This window comes from Apis mellifera, linkage group LG6, assembly GCF_003254395.2.
Source record: "Apis mellifera strain DH4 linkage group LG6, Amel_HAv3.1, whole genome shotgun sequence".
Lineage (NCBI taxonomy): Eukaryota > Metazoa > Arthropoda > Insecta > Hymenoptera > Apidae > Apis > Apis mellifera.
In genome coordinates this window covers 13,989,339-14,011,577 of record NC_037643.1, presented here as the reverse complement: position 1 = coordinate 14,011,577, position 22,239 = coordinate 13,989,339, and the positions used below count along the sequence as shown (strand labels likewise).

The following is a 22,239-nucleotide window of genomic DNA, read 5'->3' as shown; positions in this document are numbered from 1 at the left end:
GGGAGGGCCGGGGCCAAGGGTGAGCCAGCCACGGTTTACATACCATTTACTCGCGCCCTGTAACCTCGCCAGCCGGCCGGCTGTTTACAGTGCTGTACAAACTGTGCTCGCGTTGCTGCCGTGACGCGATTCCTTCCTCCTCCTCCTCCTTTATCCTATCGACGCGCGCCGATAGAGCGAGAGGAGGCGTCGAGGAGGCGTCGTCGACGAGGAGGGTGCTCTTCTTCGTACTCTTCTCGATTGTTGATATATATATATATGTGTATATTGATATATTTGGTCGTGTTTGAGATTGAGATTGAGAGGATTCTTTCTTCGGGAGAGGATGTGAATGATCTTGCGAGACGAAGAAGGAGGAAGGAGAGGAGGGGTTAGATGGTTTGGATTGATTTGAGTTCGGATGGATGATTGGTGGGATGATTGTTATGGGGAAAAGTTTTCGAAGGGAACTGCGAATTCTTGAGATGTGGATTTTGATTTGGAGGCGATTTGAAAATGGGAGAAATGGAGTGTGGAGGAGGTGAGGATGCAGGGTTTCTTGAATTGGAATAGTTGTAAGAATGGATTGGAGATGGATTTCGTAATGACAATTTATGAATATGAATTTTGATTTAGAGGAAATTTAGGGTTTTAGATGATTCTTTTTGAAAATGAAAAAATTGTGTATTAGAAATCGAGGAGGTGACGATGTAGGACGAATTTCTTATATATAATTGTATATAAGAAATATATATAACTATAATATATAACTATAATAAATATATATAAATAGAATAAATAGAATTGGAATAGTTGTAAGGATGGATTGGAGATGGATGTCGTAATGATGACTGTGACAATTTATCTCGATAATTGTGTAGATAAATATGAATTTTGGTTTAGAGGAAATTTAGAGGGTTTTAAATAATTTCTTTTAAAAATGAAAAAAATGGCGTCTATCAGAAATCGAGGAGCTGACAGATTTCTTGAATAATTAGAGAGTTGGAATAGTTGTAACGATGAATTGGATTTCGTAATGACGACTGTGACAATTTATGAATATGAATTTTGATTTAGAGGAAAATTAGAGGGTTTTAAATAATTCTTTTCAAAAATGAAAGAAATGGTGTATTAGAAATCGAGAAGTTGATGATGTAGGATTTCTTGAATAGTTAGAGAATTGAAATAATTGTAACAATGAATTGGAGATGGATTTCGTTTGAATTAACGAATCTTAATACTGGTACTGTGACAATTTATGTAATAATTATGTAGATGAATATGAATTTTGATTTAGAGGAAATTTAGGATTTCAGGTGATTCTTTTTGAAAATGAAAGAAATGATGTGTATTAAAAATCGAGGAGTTGACGAATTTCTTGAATAGTTAGAGAATTGGGATAATTGTAACAATGAAGATGGATTTCGTAATGACATTTGTGACAATTTATGAATATGAATTTTGATTTAGAGGAAATTTAGAGTTTTAGATGATTCTTTTTGAAAATGAAAGAAATGGTGTGTATCGAAAATCGAGGAATTGACGATGTAGGACAAATTTCTTGATTAGTTAGAGAATTGGGATAATTGTAACAATGAAGATGGATTTCATAATGACGACTGTGACAATTTATGAATATGAATTTTGATCTAGAGGAAATTTAGATTATTAGATGATTCTACAAATTTAAATTAAGGATTTAAATGATTTCTTTTGAAAGTGAATTGATGGATTTCGTTTGAATTAAAGTTAATATTCGTATTAATATTGTGACAATTTATGTCGATAATTATGTAGATGAATATGAATTCTGATTTAGAGGAAATTTAGGGTTTTAATTTAGATGATTCTATAATTTTAAAATTAAGGATTTAGACGATTCTTTTTGAAAATGAAAAAAAATTGTATATCAAAAATCGAAGAGTTGACAATGGATGTCTTGAATAGTTGTAACAATAAATTGGATTTCGTAATGACGACTATGACAATTTATGAACATAAATTTTGATTTGGAAGAAATTTAAAATTTTAGATAATTCTTTTTGAAAATGAAAAAAATTGTGTATCAGAAATCAAAGAGTTGACAACGTAGAATTTCTTAAATAGTTGTAGCGATGAATTGTAAATGGATTTCATAATGATGACTGTGACAAAAATGAACAAAAATTTTGATTTAGAAGAAATTTAAAGTTTTAGACGATTCTTTTTGAAAATGAAATTGAAAAAAATTGTGTGTATCAGAAATCAAGGAGTCGACGAATTTCTTGAATACTTAGAGAATTGGAATAGTTTTAATTGCAATGATGAATTGTAAATAAATTTCGCAATGTGACAATTTATGAACATGAATTTTGATTTAGAAGAAATTTAAAATTTTAGACGATTCTTTTTGAAAATGAAAAAAAATGATGTCAGAATCAGAAATCAAAGAGTTGACAATATAGAATTTCTTAAATAGTTGCAACGATGAATTGTAAATGAATTTCGCAATGACGACTGTGACAATTTATATCAATAATTATGCAAATAGATTGTCAGATAAATTTAACCTGATTCCAAATAAATACATCGCATCGTACTTTCAACATTAAACACAATCATCAACACGACGATCGTCAAAATTAATCGTCAAATAATCAAAGAAAGAAACTCGATCGATGGATCCAAATTCCTAAAACCACACGACAATAATATAATTCTTCATTTTAACTTTCAAAACTTCGTTCAAAAAAAAGAAACCTGATCGACGCATTTAAACGTTTAAACTCGTCGCAAGAAACACAATTTAATGCAATTTAAATTCGACGACGATCTCGACGTCTGACCGCGCCGCCATTCGCGCAAAGCAAGCGAGAAATATCACTTATTATGTTGTTAGGCAGATTACAAGGATGGCGCTTGCGCAATCTTCGTCGACTTCCTGGGACGAGTCCAAGGCACGTCACCTTCCATCGAAGATCGAGAAAAGAGTTAGATCCAAAGGTATTTCAACGAGTGACGATTGTGATCGAGAGAGATAATCGCTATAATATTCCGAGCTCCTTTGTGAACCAGCCACACACAATGATTTCTTCGCAAGATTTTTTTCCAGCTCGACATTGGTTTAACAAGCATTAATTAACGCCTGGGATTTTTGGATGACCTGTCCGTCAAGGATGATAATTGCGATGTTAATTCCGGAATTTGCATTGAATGGGCAAGGATTTTTCGTTCGATCTTGATCGTTGTTGGAAATATCACGAGGGAAACTTGTTGTTGCGGAAGCGCAATATTATCCGCGATTATAAATTTCTTATATTTTCCTACATGCGGCGAATTAACAATCTTTTTTAGAAATGACAATAAACAATTTTGTTGAAAACAATTTTTCACGGATCGATTCTTTTATTTTCGTTATCCTCGTCGAAAAATCGATCGTTGGGAAACTGAAACGTGGATCGAAGGATTCTAAAAATGGATCCTCGCTCGAAGGCGGCCTCGAAGAAAACAGGACGCCTCTGGAAACCTCCTGTCAAAAGGAACGTGCAATTTCGATCTAAGATCTAAGTCCATTTCAATTATAATTAATTCAAAAAATCTTGCTGAAATCTTCCTTATATTTTAGATTCTTCCATTATCGAAACAAAAAGAAAAAACTAGAAGAAATTTTTATTTATTTAGATTAGATTAGAAAGAAATTGTCAAGGAAAACTCGTTTCTCGAATTCAATCGACGGATTGAGATGGAAAATTTGGATTTTTTGAAACGTGGCCTGTGTGCTCGTCCTCTTCTTGCCGGTTATGGAACGGTGACCGAAGGCAACAGGTCGCGGATGACGTAAGCGAGCGTCGTTAACATCTTATTCCATCGTTGGAACGAGGTGGAAAAAAAAAGAAAGGAAGAAAGGAAGAAAGAATTCTCTTCTCGATCGAGAAAAAAAAGAAAGAAAAATTGCCTCGTGACCTTTTGCCATGCCTGCCTGCCACACATCACCGCGTGAAACTCGGGCGATGCCGAGGGGGGCGGCGTGCAGCACGCAACGACGCGCAAATATCGATTAGCTCGAGAGGAGGAGGAGAAGGACGATCGAGCTTGTGCCGATCGATCTCGAGGAACGTGTCAGGGCGAGTGTAATCCTTTATATAATTCTCTCGTTGTGAAATCGTTCTGAATGTATGTATATATATGTATAAAGGGTGTCGCAAGATTTGAATTTGCCGCCATTCTTGCATTAATTGTTGGCAAGAGAACAGTTTGACAGGTGAAGAGAAATTTTATAGAATAATATTCAAGATATAAAATGAGCTTAATAAGATAAATTTAATTTTAGATTTGTTTATTTTAATATAAATATGAAAGAGGATTTAAAATTAAAGAAATTTCTTTAATTGAAGATAGTTTTAAAAAGTGTACAAATCGCCCATCAATTTCATTTAAAAATTCGGTTGTGTAATAAAGAGTGTCGCAAAGTTAACGCAAGATTTGAATTTGCCGCCATTTTTGTATTAATTGTTGGCAAGAAAGAACAGTTTGACAGCTGAAGAGAAATTTTATAGAATAATAATTCAAATGAAAATAGTAGTATATTCAAGATGAGCTTCGATAAATTTAATTTTAGAATTGTTTATTTTAACGTAAATATGAAAGAAGATTTAAAATTAAAGAAATTTCTTTAATCAAAGATAGTTTTAAAAAGTGTACAAATTGTCCATCAAAATAGTTGAGAAATTTGAATTTGCCGCCATTTTTGCATCAAGTTGTTGGAAGAAAGAACAGAAAAGAGAAGAGAAATTTTATAGAATATTCAAGATGAGCTTCGATAAATTTAATTTTAGAATTGTTTATTTTAACGTAAATATGAAAGAGGATTTAAAAGTGAATTAAAGAAATTTCTTTAATTGAAGATAATTTTAAAAAGTGTACAAATCGCCCGTCAATTTCATTTAAAAATTCGGTTGTATAATAAAGGGTGTCGCAAAGTTAACGCGAGATTTGAATTTGCCGCCATTTTTGCATTAATTGTTGACAAGAAAAAATAGTTTGACAACTGAAGAGAAATTTTATAGAATAATATTCAAGATACAAGATGAGCTTAATAAGATAAATTTAATTTTAGAATTGTTTATTTTAACGTAAATATGAAAGAGGATTTAAAAGTGAATTAAAGAAATTTGATTGAAGATAGTTTTAAAAAGTGTACAAATTGCCCAAATAGTTGAGATGAAATTTTATAGAATAATAATTCAAATCAAAATAGTAGTATATTTAAGATGAGCTTCGATAAATTTAATTTTAGAATTGTTTATTTTAACGTAAATATGAAAGAGGATTTAAAAGTGAATTAAAGAAATTTCATTAATTGAAGATAATTTTAAAAAGTGTACAAATCGCCCGTCAATTTCATTTAAAAATTCGGTTGTATAATAAAGGGTGTCGCAAAGTTAACGCGAGATTTGAATTTGCCGCCATTTTTGCATTAATTGTTGACAAGAAAAAATAGTTTGACAACTGAAGAGAAATTTTATAGAATAATATTCAAGATACAAGATGAGCTTAATAAGATAAATTTAATTTTAGAATTGTTTATTTTAACGTAAATATGAAAGAGGATTTAAAAGTGAATTAAAGAAATTTGATTGAAGATAGTTTTAAAAAGTGTACAAATTGCCCAAATAGTTGAGATGAAATTTTATAGAATAATAATTCAAATCAAAATAGTAGTATATTTAAGATGAGCTTCGATAAATTTAATTTTAGAATTGTTTATTTTAACGTAAATATGAAAGAGGATTTAAAAGTGAATTAAAGAAATTTCTTTAATTGAAGATAGTTTGAGAGATTTGAATTTGCCGCCATTTTTGCATCAAGTTGTTGGCAAACCTGAAAAAAGAACAGTTTGACAGTTTAATAAAAATGGAGCGTGTCTTCATTATTGAAATTTTAAAAATAATATTTTATATTTCATTCAAATCTTGCGTTAATTTTGGGACACCCTTTATATGTATATATATATATTTCGTTTTAACACATTGTCCATCTTGGGACGAAAGAGAAAAAGTGAAGGGTCACTCGTTTCTCATGATCGATGTAATAATGATGATAATTTTTCTAAATCGTATAAATTCTCCATTGAAAAAAATTAACTGGTTGTTTCTTCGAGAAAGATCGTCAAGCTGCAATTCGAGTGTCTGTTGAAAATAAAAACTTTCCTCGAAACAATTTATTTGGTATTTGTTATTTCCAAACACGTTTATAATAATTGTTAATAACGAAACGATTCGCTCCTCCTGTCTTTCGCAACAATTTTTTCATTCAATTGCTATTTTCAAAACGTCTCATCGAGACACGAAATCTGTTTCTCCAGATTCAGTCGAATTATATATATATATAATAATTGTTATTTCCTGGTAGATTTGAACGATTCGAAATATTCGAACGGCAAGAGAGGGATCAAGAAAGGGAAGATTGGAAAGATGGATGGAAAATTCTCTGTTCCTCTTCTCTTCGCCTGCTCGCTCGCGGGACTTCCGCCCATTGTCCTTGCTACCTGTCAACAGGCCGGTCACGCCACGTTTCCAGCGCGTTTCCACGGGGGTTATCGTGCACTTTTTAGACAATGGGCCACCTAGCCGCCCATTTGACACTCGCGGCTTCAAGGGACGCCGCTCCCCTTGAACCGCGAAAAAGGAAAAGGAGCCGCTAATTATGAAAACTATCATTTGTTAACCGGGACGGGGGGTTGCGAGCTCTCTCTCTCCGCATGGGGGCTGCGCCGTTAACTTGGCCCCGCGCGTGAAATGGATCCCTTTTACCTCCCTCTTTTCCCTTATTTATATCCCGACGGATATCTCCTCCTCCCTTTTCTTCTTTTCGATCGGTCTCGAATTTGATGGATTTCGTATTTTTCTGAAATTGGTGCAAACATTTTATCCCTTCCTTCTCTTCTTCCTTTTCTTTTCTTTCCTTCTTTTCGAACATGGAATGTTTCGATTGATTTCGATGAAATTGTATTTGATGAATTTTATATTTTTCTAAAATTAATTATTTGATGAATTTTGTACTTTTCTAAAATTAATGAAAATATTTTATTCTTTCTTCTCTCTCTTTCTTTCTTTCTTTTCCTTCTTTTCGAACGTTTCGATCGATTTCGAATTTGATGGATTTTGTACTTTTCTAAAATTAATGAAAATATTTTATTCTTCCTTCTCTCTCTTTCTTTCTTTTCCTTCTTTTCGAACGTTTCGATCGATTTCGAATTTGATGGATTTTGTATTTTTCTGGAATTGGCGAAAACATTTCATCCTTCCTTGTCTCCTTTTCTTTTCTTTCCTTCTTTTCGAACATGGAATGTTTCGATCGATTTCGATGAATTTGTATTTGATGAATTTTATATTTTTCTAAAATTTATATATTTCATTCTTCCTTCTCTCTCTTCCTTTCTTTCCTTTCCTTCTTTTCAAACATTTCGATCGATTTCAAATTTGATGGATTTTGAAATTAACGAAAACATTTTATCCTTCTTTCCTTTTCTTCTTTTCGAAAATTTCGATCGATTTCGAATTTGATGGATTTTGTATTTTTTTGAAATAAGACTTCGATTTCGAACTACTATTTTCTTACTGTCACGAAAAAAAAAAAAAAAGGAAATGCCTCCTTCTGTTTTCAAGAATACACGTGCTTTCACTTTCGATTCTCTGGAAATAAATATTGAAGATTGGAGATGGCTTGAAGGGATCCTCCGTCGTTGAGGAATTTGCATGGAGATCCGCGTTACCAAGCCCTTTTCATAGGCACGCCGTAGGGAGGCCCGCGACCACGGTCTCCCATTCGATAGCGTTTAGTTACGCCAACTATACCTCACGCGATTCTCCTTTCTCTTCTCCTTACCTTCCTCCACGGTTTATTCTTCGACGAGGGACAATGAGATCTCGTCACGCCCTGGTGGACGATGAGACCCCTCACTCCTCTTCGATTTGCCAAAATCACCAGAATAAATCTCATTGAAATTTGATCATCGCTTCTTCTTTCAATTATCAATAATTTTAATCGAAATTTGATCATCACTTCTTCTTTCGTAACGTCAATTAATAATTTTAATCTTGCTCGAGTCGCGATCGAGTCGTGGAAAAAAAAAAAAAAAGAAACAACGCGATATAATTTTCTTCCATTTTTCCTATCCTCGACGAACGTCCTCTTTTTTTTTTTCTCCCCCCCTTTTTTTCGTGTATTTTCGACCCGCTCTTTGTTTTCCTATTTCCTACAAATCGAACGGAATAGCACAATCCCCACGGACATCCGCGTTTGCGATCGCTTTTTTCCTCGCGCCTTCCTCCTCTTTTTTCACTGCCGCGTACCTCTATGAATCGCGGCACCACCGATTTATATATATATATACTCAACAAAGATTATCCGTTCGTTGCGCGCGAAAAATTCCGGGGAAAAATACACGACGATTGATCGAATTCGACGAAAAAAAATTCGGGGAGGAGAGGTTGTTTATACATCGAGGGATGGAAGATGGGATAACGAAAGGGTCTTTATTTTTTCCACTCCTCTTTTTTACTCGATGGAAACGAGTATTTATATCTCACTCGCGATAGTTTAATTCTTTCTCCTTTCTTTTTTGATCGAATGTACATTTTTCTTTCTCTCTTTAAACGGACGTATTTCGTTCAATTCCATTGGTATCATCCAATTCAATGTGAAAAGAATTGGAAGGAAGGAAAGAAAGAATTGAATCGCTCTACTCGAGAAGCGGCAGAAGCGCCATCTCGGCGAAAAGACAATGCGCGGATGCGTGCGCGGATCGTAGTCGGGCAGAGGGCGCAGGTATCGGCGCAGCGAGCGATATACGCGCGGCGCGAGCATCGAGGCCGTTTCTCATCCGGAAAGCCGACGATTAGGCCAGTTTTGAAACGTAATGTGGCCGCCGTCACGAGGCCATTTGTCTTGCAGCGCGTCGGTGGACGTCGCACCGCGGGATATAACATTCTGTCCCGAACGGGCCGAACGGGCCGAACGGGCCGAACGGGCCGGGAGAAAGGAGAGTGTTTGGTGCGCGAAAGACGGGAAACTAACCTAACTGTTGGAACGAGCGAGAAGGAACGAGAAAGGTGGAGAAGAGAGGCCGCAAAATAATTGTTCGTCGGACGAGTTCGGGGCCCTGTTGTATACCCAGGGACCTATACCAGACGACCCAATTCGACGTACTTTTGTGATCCAAATGGGATGAGTCAACGATTGATGTTTCTGCCTTCGGTCTTTCAGACGCTGCTCGCCCGTTGGATTTTATCGGCTTCGTCCCTGTCGATGCTCCTCCGCCTTCTCCCCCCTCCTCTCCCTAATTCGTTTTCTCGATCATTCCTCGCTCTCTTTGTCTCGCGCGTACGAGGCAATTTCTTTTCGCTCGAGTGTCGTCGGAATACTTTTTCAGGTTAGGTTAATCGATCGATTCAATTTCGTTGTATAACACGTTTAACAACGTATTTGTCGTAAAATTCGTTTAATTCTTTTACGTTTGTTTTATTTTATTCGCAAGTTGGCTGGGTATATAAATCGTTGTTATTGTTGGATAGTGCGCTTGTTACGACGACAGGTGTCAGGCTTGTACAGTGAGAAACAAGTTTAACCATCAATCTCTCGGAATCGAAACGAATTTAAACTGGAATATCGATCGAAAATAAAGGTTAAGGATTAAAATTTCGAATCCCTCCCCGACTTTTCTAAAAATCGTCGCCGCTGGATAGCCGGGAGGAGTACAAGCGGATCGGACACGCGAGGTGAAACAGGTAGAGAGATACAGGTACGGATAAAATAGTTGGGACAAGCGGCGGGTCGACGTGTCCTGTCGCGTGACGTTCGCGACGACGTCGGCCCTCCCTTCTTTGATGTGGCCGCCTACGGCGGCCTCCCTTCGAATCACCACGTTTGACATTTTCACCGCGGGGGACGTGGCACGATAATAATAGGTTTAACTCGGCCTCCCGATTCGGCTGAAATTGGCTGGAAACCAACTCCGTCCCCGATTTTTCCGCATTTCTGATCCAACCGCGGCCGCCCAAGCCTGGGATTAACCAAGACGGTGTTCCAGCGCAGTCTAGCAAAAACGGAAGCCAATCCTTGGAGGATGAATCGAGTTGACTCGGGATCAACCCAGGTATAACCAACTGGTTCCGCGGATGTTTGGTCAAGCTCGGAAAAAAATCTCGAGGACAAATTTGTTCTTCCTTTCGTGTGAAACGAAATCCCACAACCTTCTTGTTTCTTTTGCGACAGATTCGAGTAAAATTGGGAGAATAAAGTGTACTCTCATTAATCCTACTTGCGACTCGTAAATCTCCAACGTTCCCTCGGAATACGTAATATCGACGAAGCATGCAACATCCTCCCACGGGAAATATCCAATCCCACCCGACGACGCACAGCTTTCCGCTCGCTCTTCTTCGAGTCGACGTCTCAATATCGCGAATAGATCTCCTCTCGCGTCGAGCGAGAGAGAAAGAGAGAGGCGGCGCGTTCCACGCTTTTTCCAATTGCCGCGAGCCACGGATCGGCGCGATAACAGGGGAAGATATAGGCGGGCGGCACGCGATCCGGGCCGAATATAATAACTTTATCTGGTGTTGTTGACGTTGTCGATCGGTCCAATAGCTCGGATGGACCGATCAATTCGGCCTAACGTCTTTTTAACCCAATTAATTAGCGGGCGGCCGCGGCTAATGCGAAATACTTGTAGTTGACCGGCAGTGACGTCACCCGCGCGTCACCCGTCGGAACGAGGCCCCCCCCGCTTCCGCGACCCGTAATAGAAATTAATCGCGCCGCCGCGGCGTCGATTTCCATCGATTCGGCCGACCTTTCCGCGGAACAGCGACGGATTTCATATTGGATCGATGAGCGATTGCCTCGTAAGGGGGTGATGGGGGTAAAGCAAAGGTGATGAGGAGTGAAAATGATTATTGTCGCTTTTAACGCTTCTCGATCGATTAATCGACGATTAATTGGACGTAGTTTGGGATAAATTTTCTTTCTTTTAATGTCAATTTTATAATTATTTTTTTTTTCTGTGTAAATGAATGTATTTGAATATGGCTTTGAAATTAATCGTATGTGATTATTTTGTTATTTCTGTGTAGATAGTAAATTATAAATGTAAAAGTTGGAATTTTTAGAAATGTAATAATAGTTAGAATTTTTAGAAAGAATTAAAAGTTTCTTTTGAATTTTATATGTGGTTTTGAAAATATCGTATTGTATCAATATCGTACGATATAATAATAATTTTCTGTACTTGAGTATAGCTTTGAAAATTAATTAATAAAATTAATAATATTGATCATTTTGTCATTTTTGTGTAGATAGTAAATTACAAATAGATAGTAAATAGTAATAATAGTTAGTAAAAGTTAGAATTTTTAGAAAGTAATTAATTAATTTTATAATTATATGATTTTTTTTCTGTCGAAATGTATTTGAGTATAGCTTTAAAAATTAATTAATAAAATCATATGTGATCATTTTGCCATTTTTGTGTAGACAGTAAATTACAAATGTAATAAAAGAAGAATTTTTAGAATTTTTAGAAAGAATAAGTTTTTTTGAATTTTATATGTGATTTGCATAAATAATTATACGATGTAATAATAATTTTTTTTTATGATATCAACTTTATAATTATATTTTTTTCTGTCGAAATGTATTTGAGTATAGTTTTGAAATTAATCATATGTGATCATTTTGTCATTTTTGTGTAGATAATAAATTACAAATGTAATAAAAGAAGAATTTTTAGAATTTTTAGAAAGAATAAGTTTTTTTGAATTTTATATGTGATTTGGATAAATAATATCGTACGATGTAATAATAATTTTTTTTTATAATATCAACTTTATAATTATATTTTTTTCTGTCGAAATATATTTGAGTATAGCTTTGAAATTAATCATATGTGATCATTTTGTCATTTCTGTGTAGATAGTAAATTACAAATGTAAAAGTTAGTATTTTTAGAAAGAATAAAAGTTTCTTTGAATTTTATATGTGGTTTGTAAAATAATATCGTACAATGTAATAATAATTTTTTTTTGTAATATCAACTTTATAATTATATTTTTTTTTTATCGAAATATATTTGAATATAGCTTTGAAATTAATCATATGTGATCATTTTGCCATTTCTGTATAGATAGTAAATTATAAATGTAAAAGTTAGAATTTTTTGAAAGAATAAAGGTTTTTTTGAATTTTATATATTTTTTAATAATAATAATCTTCTCCTGTAATATCAATTATATGATTTTTATAATTATATAATTTTTTTTCTATCCAAATGTGTTCGAATATAGCACTTTGAAATTACTTCAATTGAAAATCAAATATGATCAGTTTCTCATTGTATAGATAGTAAATTACAAATGTAATAAAAATTAGAATTTTTAGAAAGAATAAAAGTTTCTTTGAATTTTATATATTTTTTTTAATAATAATCTTCTCCTGTAATATCAACTTTATAATTATATAATTTTTTTTATCAAAATGTATTCAAATATAGCACTTTGAAATTATTTCAATTGAAAATCATATGTGATCACTTTCTCATTTTTGTGTAGATACAAATTATTAGAATTTATAGTATTATTAGAATTTATAATATATAGAATTTTTAGAAAGAATAAAAGTTTCTTTGAATTTTATATATTTTTTAACAATAATCTTCTCCTATAATACCAATTTTATAATTATATAATTTTTTCCTGAAATACGAGTACAGTTTTGAAATTAATTGAATAATTTTCTCATTTTTGTGTACACAATAAAATATAACATAAGCTAGAAACATATATATACTACATCTCTACTACAAATAGAAAATTAATGGGTTCAGGAAGTTGTTGAGAGAAAAACCAACCAAGAAAGCACGAGATTAGGATGACACAGCTCTCTCTCCCCCTCCTCTTTAATCCCATCCTAGAAGCTCGGATCAGGAAGAACCCGGTTGCTGATTCCTTGTCTAAATAAACCACCCTTTTCATTTTCCTCCAATTTGCTCCAAACCTTAAATGAAACTTAATTTTTAAACTTTGCCACAGGTCGTTTAATAACAACCTTCACATCCAACATTTCTTCTACATCAAAAATTCAAAAAAAATTTTTACATCCACGTATAAAATAATACTTTTTCGATTCAAAATTCCCTCTTTTGGAAAAAGAGACTTCAAAAAGAAAAAAGAATTCACCCTCGAATGCTTGTTTGACTGGGGCGCCACTTGCTCACAAAATCGCAAAGCTCAAGTTTCAACGTTGTATTCATATACTTCTCTCCTCTTTTTTCGTGCTTCCTCGTGCACGAACGGAAACGACAATGGAATTATCGAAATTATCGGGAGGGGGGCAGGGTCGAGAATGGTAAACACGGTAAACACGGTGACTCGAGCCGAAAGAGGAGCCCGAGGCGGTCGAAAGGAGAATCGCACGAAATTTCGAAAAACACTGAGCTACCCGCAAAAACCCTGCCGGCTCGCCTTTTGTTCCCCTGTCACCGTCTCTGTCACCCCCCTGTCTCTGGGGGGAGAGGACCGTTCCAAGTTTCGAACTCTGCTTCCCACCCCCGCCGGTATCTCTTCCTTCCACCTCTCTTTTTCCAAGTTTCCAAGTTTCCAAAGGGGAGGGGATTTTTCTTAATTTTGTCGTTGTTCGAGAAACTGTCTTTTTGTTTCTTTTGGATATAAAAGATCGAGTGATTTTTATAAAGATTGATAGAAATATTTCTTTTATAAATATATGGGAAGTAATAATCCAAAAAAATATTAGGATAATGAAATGTAATAATTAAACTGATTATTAATATTTGATAGCTACGTATATAATATTCAAACTCCATTTCTTATTATAAATGTAATAATTGTTTACAGAAAATATGATTTCTCCATTGATGAAAACTTTATTTTGGAAGCTGAAATAATTCTAGAAAAAAGGCAATCATTTATTGCTTAAACTCTATAATCACAATATCAAAATAATAAAATGTAACAATTAAACTTTGAAAATTGGAAATCTTATCTACTCATAATATCCACTTCTTATTCTTGAACATTATTCTCAGGCTAAAACCAATTTTTGTCGCTTAAAACTGTTTAATTACAATAAATATAATAATTACTAACGTTTATAGAAAATATGATTTGTTCTTTACTTTGAAAGCTGAAATAATTTTAGAAAAAAAGTAATCATTTATTACTTAACCTTTTTGATCACAATATCAAAATAATAAAATGTAACAATTAAACTTTGAATATTTAAAAATTGAAAATCTACTCTAATATCTATAATATCCATTTTTTATTCTTGAACATTATTCCCAAGCTAAAACCAATTTTACTTGTCGCTTAAAATTGTTTAATTACAATAAATATAATAACTACTAACATTTACAGAAAATATGATTTCTTCGTTGATGAAAACTTTACTTTACAAGCTGATTGAAATAATTCTAGAAAAAGGCAATCATTTACTGCTTAACCTCTTTAATCACAATATCAAAACAATAAAGTGTAATAATAAAATATAAAAACTTTGAATATTTAAAAATTGGAAATCTTTACCTACTCTAATACCCACAACATCCATTTCTTCTTATTCTTGCACCAACATTACTCCAAACTATACTTATCGCTTAAAAACTGTTCAATTACAATAAATACAATAACTTACAACCAAAACTTTATTCACACTAAACGGGTAAACGATTCCAGTTCAAAATAACGTTCGTGCCACAGATATATCCCCTACGAACGGATGGAGAAGAGCAGATCGGGATCGAAGAAGAAGAAGAAGAAGAAGCAACAAAGGGCAGGCCGAGAAAGAGGAAGGGAAGGAACGCGAGACGTATAAAGACCTTTAGGGCGCGCAGCCTCCGAGAGAGAGGCCGTGGGTAGCCATTGACAGAAACGGCCGTGTCATCCAGTCATGATACGTCCCATTGTGCCTTCCGAAGGACCTTCTGGGGACTGCATTATCGTCTTCCTTATATCTTTTTATTAGAGCCCCGGGCCCCGAGATTCCCTCCCCTCCTCCCCCCCACCGTGCGTCAGCAACATCCTAGAGAGAGCCCAGGGAACGACTCCAATCCTCCATCCGTCCCTCGAGAAACTGGCCGCAACTCTGTAATTAATTTTCAATGGGCAGCTATCATTGCCACTTTCGAGAAAGACAATGGGTGGACACGACGTTTCTTCTCTCGATATTCTTTTTTTTAAAGAAGATTCGAACGAGAATGAGTGAGAAGAAGAGTTGAATTGAATTGAATTTCCAATTCCTTGGAGAAGATTATTTCGATTCGCCGATTTGTTTGGAAAAATTGATAAGCTATCCAGATATTTTTAGAAAAGTATTCGAATTGAATCCAATTGAATGAGAAATGGAAAATTGAAGTTGAAAAGGATATAGGAGCATGGATGGCAATAAATATAATGGAAAGGAAGGATGAAGATTCTAAGCACGAATAGGAATGACAATTCGACACTTGTGGTTCCATTCGTATCAATCCAAAGTTGGTTCTACCTTTCCTTTAATTGCCAATAGCAGTTCTCGATTTCAAGTAACGAGTAATCCACACGATAAATTGTACTGCTTGCCAATATACAAGTATTAATTTCCCAATTCTCTCTTATTTATTCTTTACTTTCTAACTAAACGAGAAATGGAAAATTGAAGTTGAAAAGGATATAGAAGCATGGATGGCGATAAATATAATGGAAAGGAAGGATGAAGATTCTGAGAACGAATAGGAATGACAATTCGACACTTGTGGTTCCATTCATATCAATCCAAAGTTGGTTCCATCTTTCCTTTAATTGCCAATGGCAGTTCTCGATTTCAACGTAACGAGTAATCCACATAATAAATTATATGCTTGCCAATATACAAGTATTAATTTCCCAATTCTCTCCTATTTATTCTTCACTTTCTATTCTATTCTACTTTCTTTACTATTCTTTCTTACTTTCCTTTCCAAATCGAGCCTCCTTTATCATTCCTCCTCCAAGATCTCATACACCTTTTCGACAAATCCGCTCGAATTATCATCCAATCGAAGAACACTTTCCAAACTTTCCAAATAATATTATTATTTAAAGAAAAGTCTTTACCTCCTTTATCATTCCTCCTTCAAGATCTCATACACCTTTTCGACAAATCCGCTCGAATTATCATCCAATCGAAGAACACTTTCCAAACTTTCCAAATAATATTATTATTTAAAGAAAAGTCTTTACCTCCTTTATCATTCCTCCTCCAAGATCTCATACACCTTTTCGACAAATCCATTAGAATTATCATTCAATCGAAGAACACTTTCCAAACTTTCCAAATAATATTATTATTTAAAGAAAAGTCGGGGAGGGGTCGATTTGGGGAGCTTAATTAGCCGAGAATCTGGCGATCTTCGCAAGGGGGGTGCAAAGGTGACACGGTAACCGGCGGGGTGATTGATTTTAGCGAAAACGGGAACGAAGGGAGAGGGAGAGGGAGCAATTTGTCAAGCTGTCGACGTTCCATCTCTCGCAACCGCGCGCGGCCACGCAGCGTGAACAGATAGATACGGATCTCCTTCTTCGGCTCGCCTCTCCTCTCCGTCAGCGCCTCGTCCAACTTGCAATAATGCGAGTTCCTCCTCTCCTCTCTTCTCTTCTTTTCTCCTCCTCGCTTCTTTCGTTTCACCGCTTTTTCCTTCTCTCCCTACCTCTCCACTCTTGGCTGGTCTTCTGGTGGCGCAGGTCAACAAGCAGCGATCTGATTCGATTTGTTTCGTAGCTTTTTAATTGTATCGTTTCGTTTGAAAATTCGACGGAATCGTTGTCGATCTGAGAAGACCTCAAAGCTTAGCTTTAAAATGGAAAGGATAACGTGAAATCGAGGAATATCCAAGTTGAAATTAGGAAAAGTTAATCAGTTTTTAGAAGATTAATTTAAAGATTCGAGAAAATATATGGAATAAAAATCCTTTTATTAAATCTCCATTAATAGATTCGAGAGAAAGGATTTATATTTTCTCGAATAATAATAAAATAAATATACAACCGGGTTATTTCTTTCTTAGAAAGGCATCGATATCGATATTGGCTCGGATCGAGACTCGAGTATCGTATCGATCCAAGTGCGTTACCGCGAGCGATTTCGCCGGACAATGGATCCGTGGCCGAACAAGAATCGTCGATTTCGCGCGTGGGAATGGGAGAAAGGTGTCCGCCGGGATCTCGAAGACAGATACTTATACCCGCCTTCCCCTTCGATCGAGAAGAACGACGTGAAATGAAATTTGAAAAAAAGAGCAAGAAGGGAAGAGAGAGAAAGATCGAGGCTAGAACAATCGGCACACACAGGTGTAGGTGTAGTCGTATTATCGACGAGAAGATAGAAAGGTTGATCGTATAACTGAGAAATCGTAGCACCTTGCCCGGATCTCCGCCCGTTTCAGATTATGCGGGTGTGTCCCGGGACGTGGTCACGATTCTTTTTCCTAACCTTGCCGCGGGAGAGTCGAACACGATCGATTTGAAATATAATATGTATTTTTTTTTTTTTTTTTTTTTAAGTAAAAAAGGGCAGCTGAAATTGTGCGAGATTTAACTTTGAATAAGATAAAAGTGGAGAGATAACGATTTCGTTGCAAAAGGTATTTGAATCGTGGCACGGCCTTAAAACAACGAATATTTTTATTAAACTAACCTTTACACTTTGGGTTAAAAGAAAGATAACAGGCGGATGTATCATTTTTCACTTCAACGTTGAAAAATAGTTTAAGCGTAGAAGATAAATATCATCGAAAATTTGATTCCATTAACGCAGGTACCATTCTTTTCGATCGTGTGAAAAGCATCGAGATACCATCAAGGATTAAATTTATTCTTTATTATTACTTATTATTATGTAGAATCGAAGAATCGTTTGAAAAAGTGATAAAAGTGTTATACGAATTTCTTTCCGCAAGGGAAAAATTAAATTTAAATATTTTTAAAAAGAACGAGGAGAAAAATCCGCCTGTAACATACGAGGATCGTTATCGAGGCGTTATAACGGCAGTGTCAACAAGTTGCTGGTGATTGCATTCGTTAACATCGGCCAAGAAACGTTATTTCGAGTCAAAGTTTAGTAAAGCGAGTGAAGAATTCCTCGATTGGATTCTACGAAGCTTTTTTATTAATTATTATTAGCTAATTTATTAGCTTTTTTAATTTAGAATAATCTTGAAGAAACGTAAAAGGTTCGATAAATCGATTAATCAATTAGTATTAATTCGATTATCTGCTCTCAATCGTCTAAAGCTTTATTGGTTACGACTATTGCAGTCGATTGAAACGTTCGAGATAAGAAGCAGGCTAAAGTAGGGAATAGTGGAGCAATTTCACATTGCGTCGAATTTTAGCGATGAAAAGAAAGAGAAATAACTAACCTTAAAATAATATATATCCGGGATATATTTTCGTCGTTTTATTCTTTGGTTCAACTTTGAATATTGCGAGGACGAGAATATCGGTTATTAAATTGCTCGGGAGACAGGTTAAGGGAAGGGAAAAGCTTTTTCGATGTGTAACGCGCGCTCGTTGTCCTCTCCGCGTCCCATTAGGGGCGATAATTAATGACGGCTCCGAACATGGTAATAAATATACGCACATTATTATGCCGCGATACACGCCGCTGGCAACATGGCGTGGTGTCACATTTGAATAACACGGCCGCAAACTAGTGCATAAATTTCTAATTACAAGAAAGCAAACGCGCGATTATCATACGTGGGAGAAGGACTGGGCAGGCGCAGAGCGAAATCTGCGCGGATTCGGCTGCGCGTCGCATCGGTCTTTAATTAATCGACGCACGGCCCGCCGGCCCCTTCGATTATCCTTCTTTACACGAGAGGAACGGGCGGAACGGACCGCTCTTAAATTTTCTATTCCTTAATATGCACGAGAGACACCGTGTTCCGTTTTCCTAAAGTGGAATTTACTACGGTGTTTCGAACGAAACCGATCGGACAGATTAGAATCTACGCACGAATAATTTTTACAACGTATTATTCGAAACTTGGAAACGAGTCTAATGTATAATAATAAGATGAACCAGCGACATAACCTATAAACTCGCATACGAGTTTCAACAAGTGTTTCTTTCCGACGAATGATTCTCGCGAGTGGGATGACGATCAGGGAAAATCGAGCGCGTGTTTTCCGCGCGGTGATAATCGCCGACAATTCCAACAATAATGACGTTTATTAGCGGATTAATTAAAACCGAGGCACGGCCGTAATAATCACTTTGCCAGCCATTCTAATGAACTTAATTATCGGCCACCGGGATCTCGTGAAATCGCGCATTGTATGCAACGTTACGGCCACCGTGGTGTGATGTAAACCAGAGGCTGATTAGTATTCCGCTGTTGCGCCCGACTATTTATATACGATGGATCGCGTGTACGTACACGGGGCAACCGAGTATTTATATTCCGCTTATTAATATATCGCGTGAGCGCGCGCGCGCGCGCCCCTACGTAATTGACTGCGAATCGGTGTTGCGGAGAAGAACAATCGGACTGTATACGGAAAGAAGTAAATTTGCCTCGACGTAAAGGACGTAAACAAGGGAATGGAATGGAACTGGTAAGACTAATCACCTTCGAATAAAAAATTTCATATATTCCATATATACTACGCATGGATGAGATTGGAAACTATTCGATTGATAAGTAATCGGTCAAATAGATTCGATTAGAATCAGAGAAACCGTGTAATCGTTTCATTCGTTAATACACGCGTTAGGGCGAATTATGATTAAAATCCATAGTTTAATCAACGTTTACTGCCTTCTTTGACGTCTCTGTCACTCCAATTAGGAATAAACTCTTGCCTCCTTTTTTCAAACATTCGAAATTTGTAGTCTCGGTTTGATTTTTCGAAAACGAGAGCAAGCTATCTCTCTCTCTCGAATATTTTCCAGGAACGAATCGCGGCTCGCCGCGGGGGATCGTACGGAAAACAAGATCTCATCAAGATAGCCGGACGCACAACGTTGCAACTGCCATCCACCATTAACCAGGCTCTCTCTTCTTTTTCTCTTGGGAGAAGAGGAGAAACTTCCTTCCAAGGTGAGAAATCCGTTTCATTGGAGGGAAGGAAAAATCGATTACTGGTTCTTTTTTTTAACAGCTAGAGCTTTTCCGATCGAAGAAGAGCGTGCGAGCGGGCAAGAAAGGCGAGGCAAGGCCGGTTCTTACATCCGCGTCACTCTCTCCAGGGCCCGTAATTACCGGGATCGGCCTTCACCGCGGCAATTTGTCAAGGCTGTAATAATCCCCGTGGCGGACCTATGGCATTGTATATACATGTATATATATATATATATATATATATATATATATAAAATACGTGTATATATCGGATGCCTCCCACCGTAGAGTAGCGAGATAAGATCGGAGAGAGAGAGAGGCAGGTCTCCGGGTCTCGGATGAAAACCATCCATTTTCGAGGGGATCCTCGACGCTCTTTTGACGCCCGCCTCGAATTAAAGCCAATCGCCGCCGCCGATAGACCTCGTTTCGACCGTGCAAATACGCCGTCCTCCTTTTGTTCCGCGGAGGAGCTTTTGTTTCCCCGTTCCTCGGGAATCGGGAATCGGTGTTTGGGATTGTTTCTTTTTTTCTTTTTTTTGGAGGAGGAGGAAGTTAATTAAAACGGAAGAAATAAATTAATTGGTCGAATTATTTTTCGATTCGAAGAAGAAAATTTCTTCGTTTTGATATTCGATGGAACGATTATTTAATAAATCGTTTTCTCTCTCGAAAAGGGAAAAGAAATCGTTATTCGTCAAAAAACTTTCTCTTTCGTCGGTGAGGAGAGGACGGTGGGGGGGCTTCCCATTTCGCTTAATACTCGTGTCGCACGCGAAAACGGCGCGGAAATTAAGGACTCTCGAGGCCGTCACGAGGAAGAAGAGGAACACGGCTGTCCTCGAAACGATCCTCTCTCTTTCCACCGATTGCAATAGGAATTGGAAATCGTGACACGAGCCGTTTAAATGCTTTTTTGCTTTTCCTAGGTGAACGATATTCTTGAATGTGATCGAATTTTATTTCGAGGGTCGTCGAAATAAGGTACGGTTCTGCGTGTAATATTGATTTCTTTCTCTCTCTATATATAAAACGATTTTATATCGTCAAGAAATTCGAATTTATCTTGTCATTGAACTAGAAATTTCATCTGGAAAAAAGGAAGAAATTTTCGAAATTCGAATTTTACGTCGTCAAGAAATTTTCGAAATTCAAATTTATCTTATCATTGAGCTGGAAATTTTCGAAATTCGAAATTTTACATCGTCAAGAAATTCGAATTTATATCGTCATTGAGCTATAGCTGGAAATTTTCGAAATTCGAATTTTACATCATCAAGAAATTTTCGAAATTCATATTTATCTTATCATTGAGCTGGAAATTTTCGAAATTCGAAATTTTACGTCGTCAAGAAATTCGAATTTATTTCGTCATTGAGCTATAGCTGGAAATTTTCGAAATTCGAATTTTACATCGTCAAGAAATTTTCGAAATTCCGTTTCATCTCGTCATTGTACTGGAAAAAAGGAAGAAATTTTCAAAATTCAAATTTATCTTATCATTGAGCTGGAAATTTTTGAAATTCGAATTTATCTCGTCATTAAGCTATAGCTAGAAATTTTCGAAATTTGAATTTCATATAATTTTACGTCGTCAAGAAATTTTCGAAATTCCATTTTATTTCGTCATTGTGCTGGAAAAAAAAAAGAAATTTTCGAAATTTGATTTTATGTCGTCAAGAAATTTTCGAAATTCAAATCTATCTTATCATTGAGCTATAGCTGGAAATTTTCGAAATTCGATTTTACGTTGTCAAGAAATTCGAATTTATCTCGTTAATTAAGCTATAGCTAGAAATTTTCGAAATTCGAATTTTACGTCGTGAAAAAATTTTCGAAATTCCGTTTCAAATTGTCATCATTATGCTGGAAAAAAGAAAAGAAATTTTCGAAATTTTACATCGTCAAGAAATTTCCAAAATTTTCGATCGATGAGCAAAGAGAGAATAGAAGGATCTTCGAACCCTAAAAAATTTTTGAAAATTTAAAAAGCCTCGCGTATCTCTATATTCAGATCGATTCAAATTCCAATCGATCCGTTTGTTCCAAAAAAAAAAGAGGGAAAAACCTTGACACGATTCGTCGAGAAGCACGGAGAAGGAAACTACCACCACCACTCGAGGAAA

At 36.0% G+C, this 22,239-nt stretch overlaps 1 protein-coding gene and 1 long non-coding RNA gene across 3 annotated transcripts in view; one reads left to right on the top strand and one right to left on the bottom strand.

The window, feature by feature from the left end:
* The window catches only part of LOC102656661, a 362,183-nt gene that overhangs the window by 41,194 nt on the left and 298,750 nt on the right, over positions 1 to 22,239 (bottom strand). The window lies entirely within an intron of this gene.
* Positions 18,850 to 20,325, top strand: LOC107964651. Its single transcript, XR_001703545.2, has 3 exons — positions 18,850 to 19,607; positions 19,945 to 20,092; positions 20,154 to 20,325. It is a non-coding gene; the product is annotated as an uncharacterized LOC107964651 (long non-coding RNA).